This window comes from Triticum dicoccoides, chromosome 2B (assembly GCF_002162155.2).
Source record: "Triticum dicoccoides isolate Atlit2015 ecotype Zavitan chromosome 2B, WEW_v2.0, whole genome shotgun sequence".
Classification (NCBI taxonomy): Eukaryota; Viridiplantae; Streptophyta; class Magnoliopsida; order Poales; family Poaceae; genus Triticum; species Triticum dicoccoides.
Genome location: NC_041383.1, coordinates 816,016,658 through 816,027,583, shown reverse-complemented (window position 1 = coordinate 816,027,583; position 10,926 = coordinate 816,016,658). Strand labels below are relative to the sequence as shown.

General features: G+C 44.4%; 1 non-coding gene across 1 annotated transcript; it reads left to right on the top strand.

Annotated features, from left to right (window-relative positions):
- Positions 1-9,333: 9,333 nt before the first annotated feature.
- On the top strand, positions 9,334-9,406 carry TRNAK-UUU. The gene has a single exon. It is a non-coding gene; the product is annotated as a tRNA-Lys (tRNA).
- Positions 9,407-10,926: the final 1,520 nt, after the last annotated feature.

Sequence of the window (10,926 nt, the reverse complement as noted above, 5' to 3'; positions counted from 1 at the left end):
GAGAGCTTCGCCTTTGGAAGCGCCAGTAGCGTAGGGCGACCGGGCCAGCCGAGCCCCTCTGAATTAGTTGACGACTTTGATGACTCGACGGTGAATATTAAGGAAAGGAGAGCGAGGGGAAGAGGGGGCAGCCCTCGGCCCGATCATCCAATTCGCTCCGACGATCCAGGCATGGTTCAGTAGTCAAAGCAACTTCGTCACTTTCGTGTACCCATCGGACGGCAGCCCTTTCGGGGGTTCCTTAGGGACCGATTCACTCTATGTAGATTGACTGAACGCAGAAAGCCTTCCACTGGCAGGCGATCGTGTTTTTCACAGGATTTCTCGTTACTCATGTCAGCATTCTCACTTCTGATATCTCCAGGTCTTGTCACCAAAAACCTTCACCGATTGACAGAACGTCCCGCTACTGACACTTGAAAAAGCTGCTTTCAAGGTCTTGTCGCTTCGGTGAATCACTTGAGCCCTGAGACATTTTCGGTGCCATGGAGCTAGACCAGTGAGCTATTACGCTTTCTTTAAAGGATGGCTGCTTCCAAGCCCACCTCCTGGTTGTCATCGCTCGATCACTTCCTTTTCCACTAAGTGATTGCTTAGGGACCTTAGCATACGATCTGGGCTGTTTCCCTCTCGACTTTGGATCTTAGCACCCAATCAGTCTGTCTGTACTAAGGATGACGGCCTGTATTCGGAGTTTCCCTGGGGTTGGTAAAGCGAAATGGGGGCCACCCTAGCCCATTGAGTGCTCTACCTCGGGCCATCGACATCATACGCTCTACTGAAATAGATTTCGCGGAAAACCAGCTATATCCGATCTTGGTTGGCCTTTCACCCCTAGCCACAAGTCATCCCGTATTTTGCCACATACGTGGGTTCGGTCCTCCAAGGCCTGTTAGAGCTCTCTTCAACCTGCTCATGGCTAGATCGATCGGTTTCGGGTCAAATAGGAAGAACGTAAATCTTCCACCTCCGGAAAGCGCCTACACCTAATGGGTTAAGCCGCTGTTCCCATTTCCTCGCTGACCCATCATGCGAAAGGTACGCCGTTAGAGTGAGTGTGCCCGCGCTCCGCTCCTTCAACTGATTGTTCGCATCGGATCTCAGGTTTTCTATTGCACTGCCCGATTGGGGTTCTTTTCACCTTTCCCTCACGGTACTTGTACGCTATCGGTCATTGAGGAATACTTAGGCTTAGAGGGTGGTCCCCCTTTCTCGCGTAAAAGTGATCATCATTCGAACACGCCGCGTTTTACTGGGAAGGATCGAACCATGGGAACGAATGAACAGGGCTATCACCTTCTTTGGCCGGATCTTCCAATCTTTTTAGAAAACTAGTTCACTGTGCGCCCCACCCCGTCATCAGTCCTGTGTTGCCTATGCTTGCGCCCCAAAACGGTTGCTGACTTTGTACAACTCCGTAGGGTGCGCTACGACAACTTTTCTAACTACGCTTGCTGCTTGCTGGTTTTTCCATCATCCAATCCACAACAAATCGAATGAAACCGCTTCGGATTTCTTTTGATGAAAACCCTTGTTCCGCTCTCGCTCGCCGCTACTAACGGGGTCTCGGTTGATTTTCCTTCCTTTAGCTACTCAGATGTTTCAGTTTGCTAAGTTTGAAAAGTCCAAAGCTCGCAGACTAGCCACGGAGCTTGGATACGGTTTCCCGATCGGAGATCCATGGATCACAGAAAAATCTCTCCCCATGGCCTTTCGCCTCGGAAAGCGTCCTTCCTTCTCAATGCCCGGGCATCCAATGCATGATTTTCGATAGCGTCGAACATGAGCGGACACCCACACAATCTCGATTTGACACAGCAACACTTTCCACCTCTCTTCCTTCCCTTGGATCAGATAGGAAATCCTCACTTTTCCAAGACAGAAGAGAAGCAAGCAACGGATTGAGCAACTAGCACGAAAGCCGTTGCGAGTTAGCGCATACGTTTTCTTGCTTGATTTTTATACGATTTTTTGAGCAACTAGCGCGAAAGCCATTGCGCGTTAGCACATCCGTTTTCTTGCTTGATTTTTATACGATTTTCTGAAGTGATCTATCCAACTAAGTAGAAAAGGACACTAGAGTGTGGCTACACGTGGTATAGGGCTGCTCGTCCCGCCTGGTGTTGAGGGAGCCAAAGTGGAACTCTCACATACATGTTCCTTAAGTTTTTAGCTCGCTAAATGATACAGTCCTCGCTGATGGATCGGCAAGTACTCCACAGTCAGCGGCTATCAGCTAACGTTATGGGCCGTTAGTGGTGGTTCATTGCCTATAGTGTTGTAATCCGGAATCCAAGTTTTGTGATAACCGTGTTGTTTACTTCCAGTGTTGTTTATTGTTCACAGCTGGATTGAGCTCAGTTGAGAGTGTCATGCTCTTTCAATATCTGTTGCAGGAGTTGCCATTCTCTGTTACTAGAGTTGTCAATCTCAGATGCAGGAGTTGTCAGTTGCAGCCATTCTCGCTGTGTCAAGCTTGTGACTTGCGTTGTATCAGGTTGGTAACAGCTTGTATCTCGATAGGACTGAATGTAGCCAGGAGTTTTCTTAGGTTAGTCTAATGTGCCAAAACGTTAGTCAAACCACCTAGGTTGTGTTTGTTCTTGAGAGTTCAGCTAGTCCGAGTGATCTGGGTTATCCTACGTTTTATCCCTGTTTCGATCTTTTTTTCGACTATAGGGGTTTTGTAGCAGCCCAGCAGCATCCGTGTGACAGAGAGTCATATTAAGGATATAATAATGCTTTCCCCCCCTTGCAGAAAAAGTAGGAAAATGGACTGAAATTGTTGGATAAGTGGATTTGCAGTATCTCAACAATCAGAAAAGCGAATATTCCATCATCCAAACTAAGCTTCCTCAGATCCTAACCCATTGGTCATTATCGAGCCTCGTGACTCCGGCTGTGTTGATATCTTCGTATTACCTGTTACCATTCTATCTATCTGGTTATTGCTTTATGTGTTGGTTGGTATTTCACTATTTAAGTAGTATAGTTACTGATTCTATTGACTGAAGGATTGCTATTGCTGACATCTTCTGTGATGGAAGCCGAGGAAAGGCCACCAAGAGATTCGGGTGGGTCGGCCTTCTATATTACCTAGTCGCCCGTTACGATATTCCTTTACGAGAATAGCCTACTTTCGCTTCTAAAGTGCCTTTTTTTCAACAACTCAATAGAACTTTTTTCTTTTTCATATTATGTTATTTGCACTTTGGATTTTCCTCTCTCGCTCCTGGACTCTTGTTTAGCTTGTTAGAGGGAATGATCCGCCTGGGGATCCGGGTTTTTTCCTTCCTACGATGAAGGTGCCTTAAACCAAATGAATATCTCAAGCACTCGAGTAAGCTGTCGACGCAAATTGAGGACGAAGGGAACGCGCTTCTGTCCTTCTGTCATTGGACTGATCATTTCTTTTGGATTTCTAGGCCATAGATTAGTGAACTTTCTCTTCTAATGAAATAGATCTTTCAAGTTTTCGTATGAGTCTACTAGTCATAGGTTTCTATTTTGTTAGTTCTACCGGAGATAGGTATGGAAGCCACTATGAGTATATATCCAGGTATGCTTCTAACTTCACCTCACTCCATAAACGGAATCCCTATCATGAGCGCAACTGTATTTACAAGTTCAGTAGCCTGAGTGAGCTTTCTCCTCAATATGGATGTGGCGATTGTTCATAAACTCCTTGAAAATCAGACAGACTTATTATCAGTGCTCCAAGCTCCATGTGTTCTAGGGCTAAGACTACGTTGGTGTAGGCTCCCCTTATCCTTCCTCTAGCATTCACCGATCGATTTCTAAATGAGTGGAATTTCGATTCTCTAACTGCTCAAATAGCAATGGTTTCCTGTTCCGCATTGACCCTAGGATTGGTGGCTTGGCTTAAAGAATATGGGATTCTCTTTCCGGTGGAAAATGGCATCTAAAAATGAGACTGAGACCTACTTTTCGAATTGTCAGAGGCTATGAGATCCACTTTCTTTTGGAAAGGAGAAGGGAGAAGCAGCATTTCAACTGTGTGAGGATGGACTCTAGACCCACTCATTCTGATTCTGTGATTGCAATTTCTCAAAATGGATCATAAAGTTGATCCTGTTTACTAACTCACTCTCGAAGTAGAAGTACCGGACCAGGTAACCAGAAGATAAGGCCACTCGGCAAGACTGGACTAGTTTAAAACGGCTATCTAGTGGAACACTATATATATAGGACTTGTAGAGCTTGAAAAAGCTTGTTTTGGTCTTTTTTTCTCTTTTCTGGGCACTGAACTTCATAGACAGACTTACCAACTGATGAGCCAAAGTAGCAAATTTCTTCTTCCTGGGAGGGGCGGACTCTACCTTGGTAGATCGAACTTTCATTTCTTCCTTCCATTTCATCTGTTCAAGTAGTCTCCTTTTCAAGTAGATACGCTTTGATACCAGACTGGTGTGCATTCTATGCTTACCCAGCGAGCGAAGGAGCGAGCCAATTCCTCTGTTCCGGTAGAGCCAATTCCTTTGAAGAATTTTTTACTTTCTTGTCTTTCCTCCAGTGAGCAAAGTGGAAGACCAGGTATCTTCGTAGTTGGCTCTGGAATGATTGCTTGCAGGATTTCATATTTTCCAGTGATCAGCTTAGTTGGAAGAGATAGATAGGAGAAGCGAATGCCAGATGCACGGTGTGCCAATAAATCCAATTTCGTGAGATCGAGTCAAGATAAGAAGGCAAAATTCTTTGGAGTAAAGTCGCCTGGAAGAAAGAATAGGAATTGATCTAGCTATAGTATAGATAGAGTGTCAGATGAAATGCTTGACAAGGCAAGGAAACAGAACTTCCACATCCTCTGTTCACACTACCTGGATTGGAATTGGTTCTATCGAGATATACTGACTTGAAACAGGAATTTCTTGGTAACTGCTGCTTCTTTGAAGCAAGTGCTTTCGGGTTGGCTCTTCTGATATGTGTATTTGCTACCCATACGGAACAATTTCATTGATGAAAGATGGATGGCTATTCTCCACATTTGCCAGCACAGTGCACTTTTTCTTTTATTTCGTGATTCCTTTCTTTCTGTCGCCATTTGAAAATGGATTTCTCCTCCTGGTCTTAGTCACACACGTCTTTTCCACCTAGGAAGGATGCTCCTACGATCATTCCATGCTCTGCCTTCGCCCGAGCGGTCCCCAGGGAAGGAAGCCAATAATGGGAGTGTCAGGGCGGAACTTCATTAATGAAAGGATTTGCACATCCCCACCGTGCCGCAGGGACGAACTTCAATAGCCCATCATAGCACTCTCAGTCAGGGGGTTAGGGAACTCTTGAAGATATCGATAGAATAACATTTCTTTTTCATAAGTTTCAGTGGGCGCAGAGCCAACAAGTGCAGTTTTTCAGCGTAAGGTCAGGTTACAGACAGGCCTATTTTGATAAGCAAGGCATTGCAAACAAATAGGTAGAGTAGAGAGCTAACCTAAGGAGCGAGCTTGTTGTAGTTGGTCTAAAGGGGGAAATAAAGGACTGTCCCGCTACTACTTCCTTGATTCCTGGGAAAGAAGGAAGACCGAGGGTAACTAACTCTTCCTTCTGAAAAATCTATATCCCAGCTCGTTTTCATCGAGCCTTCCCCCCGTTTGGAGTATAGCCAAGTGGTAAGGCATCGGTTTTTGGTACCGACATGCAAAGGTTCGAATCCTTTTACTCCAGAGCATACTTATTCTAGAAAATAGAAAAAGAAAAAGAAAGTCTCATCCCTACCCTAATAAATAAATGAAAGTAGATTTACATTATTTTTGTATTTCTAGGGCGAATGTTGAGGCAAACTTACGATGCTGACAAGCTGGTTAGGTGCCGAGTTGGATTAGACATCGCAGGTTTCAGTTTAAGAATTGGGAAGAGGTTAAGAACCTAGTGGAATCCACTGCGAGGGGAAGTGCTGAAGTGAAGAAAAGCCCCAATTTTGGAGAGGATTGCATAATTGGAGAGTAGAATTGGAGCAAAGCCGTGATCTGGTAGGCGACTGGTACAAGTGCTAGACTGGAGCTAGACAAGAAGCGTTGAGCAGGAACTTGAGCAATTCTAGAAACCTTAGAAGAAACTGGATATGTGGCAACAAGAAGGGCTTAGCCAGAATCTTGAAACAGGTATGATACCGGCACATATCAGCCTGATGTGATGTACCTGAATTCATTCATGTTCTGTGGAGTCTTTCTTTTAATATTCTTATTTTTTCTCAGTTTAATTAGGAAGCAAATGCGGTTTCAAGATGAACTCAACCTCGAAAAGGAATTCAATTAGCTGTGCAGTTAGCCCTTTGACCTTGAATAATTGGTTGAAATGGATATTGCCTGTCACTTGAAAATAAGGTTGTTTCATTTAGAATTCAGCAAGTTTCTTAGAAAATTGTTGTTAAACAGGTTGACGTTCCACTGGGAATGGAATAACAAAGGCTTTTGGCAGTTTGTGGATCGAGATGTGATTCGCTTTTTGAGTAATAGTTTCTTTCATTTGGTGTGCTCTTCCTGGAGCCGGTAATAGGAAAAATTTGGTGCATTCTACTTTGCTGTTATGGTATTTACAATCCTTGAATTGTTTGAACCTGACTCTCATTATCTGTCTTCATGGTCTTGAGGGTATTTTGGATATGGTGGAGGTAACTGACGATGAATTCGTCTCTTGCCTCACCGATCTGAACACGGAGTTTCCGAAGCTACAAGAGTGCTTGGTTAAACGGTGCCATTAAGTTTCATCTGTCTTTAAACTTACTACTTCAAGTGCAATTATCAACTCCTTGCAAAATTGTTGGCTTTCTCATCTACAAAAGGCAACTCTGGTATTCAAGGAAACATATAATTAGGTTCCACTCACTACGTCAACTAAAGCAACTGCATCTGGAGCACTTACCAGGGAAAATCGAATAAATAATGACGTAGTACGAGGGGATTTTTTTTCTCACTATTGCCATCCCGTGTTCAGTTCCAATTTCGTAGTAGGAGACAGACTCAAAGTCAATAGATTCCTGTCCTTTTCTATAGAAATAGGCTTGGTCAAGTGCTTAAAAAAGAGGTGACCCGAATGATTTCAATGAATTGCTATTTGGTCAGATTGGAACAATTGGATTTGAAAGGAAAGAAAGACTGTGAACAAAGAGGGCCGCCCATGATCGATTGGATTTGGCAAATAAAGTAGAGGGCCCGCCCGTGTCACCACCAGTCCACCGAACCAGCTGTAGATCGCTAACTCTCTTGTCGACGCCCGGAACTTATGTACGAGTTAAGAATGAATTGTTCCCGAGTAGAGAGGGCAGGATAAGGATTCAGTAAGAAGGAGAGTCTACTTATGGAAATGCCATCCTCTCTTTCCTCAGTAACGGAGTGACTAGCTACCCCGACTTTTTATTCTAGTTCCATTCTTACTGGTGCAGGAGTCCAAAGTGCATCTTCCAACTCCCTAACCGTGTCTTCCATGAAGTTCGGGAGACCCCTCACGTGCCGCTGCCCGTGAGACTCGCCTTTGTACACTTTGCGCACCGCTTCGACTAGACCCCGCTACTACCTCGTATCCAAATACCTGCGATCTAGCTCATTCTTTTTTAAGCCCTGCAAGCCTAATAGAACCTTGTTTCCTGGGCCAAGTCAGCCTATAAGTAAGTAGGGCCGAAGACAATTTGTTTGTTAGTTTTTCAATCTTCTTCCTTCTATGCTTAGAGTAAGTGGAAATGACCTCCTTGATCAGCAAGTAAGCGAGCGGTAGTTCAGTCTTCGACAAGTGAGGCCGAATAGCCCCAGGTGTCCTTTTCCTTCTAAACTAGCTGCTCTCGCTTGACTCTTCTAGTGAGCAAGCAAACTGGTCGGGGAACAGGGTCGGATCAAAGTAAGGAATGGGAATAGCACTCACTCGTTGAAGGTAAGCCAGAAACAGGGGTTGTCCTCTCCCTTACTTAAGTCCTAGTCCATCTTTTCGTGCCCCAAAGGGGAAGTCAAGCAATAATGAGGGAACTTGACCCACACCTGACGAAAGAGTTTGGTTGCTCGAAGGAAGCAGAAGCAAAACCTGCTTTCTTTCTGTCCCAACCTCCAAGGGTTCCTCCCTGTATGACATAGTCCATTGGATTGGGGCAATGGTACGCACCTATGTTTGGTGTCCCCTCTCTCACGTCCTCGTCAGATCCTGGTCCCAAAGGGCAATACATTGAGTCGGAAAGACGGGGGGCTTTCGTAAATTCCATTCTGTAGCTGAACTAGCCCATGGATCAGCTCTCATAGTGGGAGAATCAGAGTCAAGTTAGGCGCAAAAGAGGGGGTTGACATCATTCGTCGTGATTGGATCAATCAGACTCCCCCACAGCAAATGCCAAGGGGCGACCTTTCTCATTATCATCTACCGCCCATTTCTTCATCATCTGCTGCTGCCTTAAGTGCGTAAAGTAGGCTCAGCTTCTTAGGTTTCTAAATATCTTGTAGTAGCCGAAGGTAGTCCAGTCCACTTGTTAGATTGAATTGAATCTTATATAACCTACGTAGCTAAAGAGAAAATCATAATAGTCTAAGTGGACCTCTCAAAGGTATAAATAAGTAGACATTAGTCTTACTGGTTCGGTCTTTTTCTTTTTTTTGTTATGATGCCCTTCTTAATTCTTATTTATTCAAGGGTTCGTATGTACTGAGTGACTCTAGGTCTATTCAGATGCAGCTTCAAGAGAGCTTTATTCGGCCTTTGTATGACCGTATTCCCTTCCTGTCTATCTCCTTCGGTCAGGTAGTTCTGCTTCCGATGCCGGAGGAGCAGGGTGGGATAGAAGGGTAGTTTCTGAGTTCGAGATGTCTGAGCTTGGAGGTTCCGCTTCTCTAATGTGATAATAAAGCAACAAGCAACGCCGCTCCCGTGCGCTCATCCCTTGCTTGTTCTTGAGCGCTAGTCATTCATCCCTAGCTGGGTTCTTGGGATATCTTGATTCTCTTTACGATGATGTAAGGGTCGGCAACAATGAATAAGGAATCGATCGGAAGTTCGCGCCAATCGATCTTCTATAGGAGTAGGAGGTAGCGCGAATCCCCTCTTTCTTCGTTTAGAAGAGTGTTGGACCTCCACAACGTCAAACCATAGAACACAGCTCCTTTCGGTCGAACCCTAGGAAAGACGACTTTACCTTTTTCGTAGATAGTCTGAGTTCGAGCTACTGTAGTCTCCCCCGTTGACCTTCTTTTTTAGATAGAATCCTCAATGAGTGGAAAGGACTCCCAGACTTGCTCCACAGTACTATACCATACAGAGCCGCACCCTTGTGATATGATAAGAAGAAAAGGGGCCAGGCCGCCCTCTTTTCTTTTCCGCACCAAGCCTTCTTGTAAAATCCGGTGTATAGCTCAGTTGGTAGAGCATTGGGCTTTTAACCTAATGGTCGCAGGTTCAAGTCCTGCTATACCCAAAACAAAAAAAACCACTCTTGTATTCATAAGGATGCATAGTAGCCTTCAAAGAGCACTCTTTGGCCTTGAGAAAAGCCCTTTTCTCATCAACATCTCGACTTTGCTCTTTGTTTGAGGTCAGTATAAAGGAGATCAGATCTGTCCCGGGAATCGAAGGATACAAAAATATGGAATCGAGCATAGATTATAGGAAACAAGCAAACAGAACAGGTTGTATCCCATCTTTAACTGCACAGAGCAGCAGCCTACTATTGATTGATGATCTTACCTTCCTGAGAGTCGAGGAACAGCAGATGAGATAGCCGAAAGGGGGGACCCCGGGTAATAGGTTTCCTTTTCCGGTTTAGGCTTGAGAGAAATCAGGAACTGAACTGAGCACTCTACAAGTATGGATTGGATTGGATTGTTTCATTCTGATACCAACTTTCATGCTGGAAGATAAGGTTGCCATACTGGGAAAGGGGGAAAGGAAATAGGATCCCCTCTCTTCTCTACAGGAATGAACTTCTCCTCGCCGACCACTGGCACTATACTTAGGTTAGGCGCAATAGGTGACTTAGGTTGGGTTGTCTGGATCAATCCTACAACGAATAGCTCTCTTTCCTTTTAATGGAACACTCACTAGATTCTGCTAAATAAGGATAACTGCAAAGATAAGCCGGGTCATCCGAAAATCAAGGAAATATTTCCTGGATTTTCTACATGGCATATTTCCTATCATTTCACAACCTACTTTTTTTCTTAGTTAGATACTATAGCACCTTCCCTTCATGGGGAGATGTTTATATACCATCTAAATTCATTCATTCATTCATTACTTACTTGCTCTTCTTTCCCAGTGATCGGAATAGGGATTTCCATGGATTGTAAGCCCTCGATTGTAATGATGGTATCAATGAAAGATGAAATAACATGATACTATTTAAAGCAATGGTTGATAGAGCGAGGTCTAACCTTGATTGGGTAGACCGAGAAGCAAACCACTAAGCAACTGGACTGCAGCCCCGAGAAAACAAGCAGTTCGGAAAAGCAAGTCAGGAATACGGTGGCGATGCAGCAACGATACGCATTCCCGCAAGGGGTAGTGAAAAGCCATTAGGGGGAAGAGATAGGTTTCTTATTCTAAGCCAAATTACTATACCATAAGGAGATTACCATTATGAGATGACACTTGAGAGGGCACTTTAAAGTGATTGAACCCACTTTCCATGTTAGTTTAAGCAACAATATCGCTAGGGACCAAAGTAGTGAAAACGGCAGCTCCATTTTCCAAAACTTTCTGTCTCATAAGACTGTGAAACCACACAATTTGACATTCCCCTTGGGAAATAGGGAAAAATAGGCCCCGGATTCCAATAACTTATGTCTCGCCTAGTGGAAAAGTACACAATTGACTAAGAAGATTGGAAGGTGGTACGAAAATACTCATCGGGTCTTTCGTTCCAGCAGTCATGATATAGCTTCTAGCTTTGACCGCTCTTAAGGTGCCCGCACTCTTGGCTTGAATCGCCGAATTGTG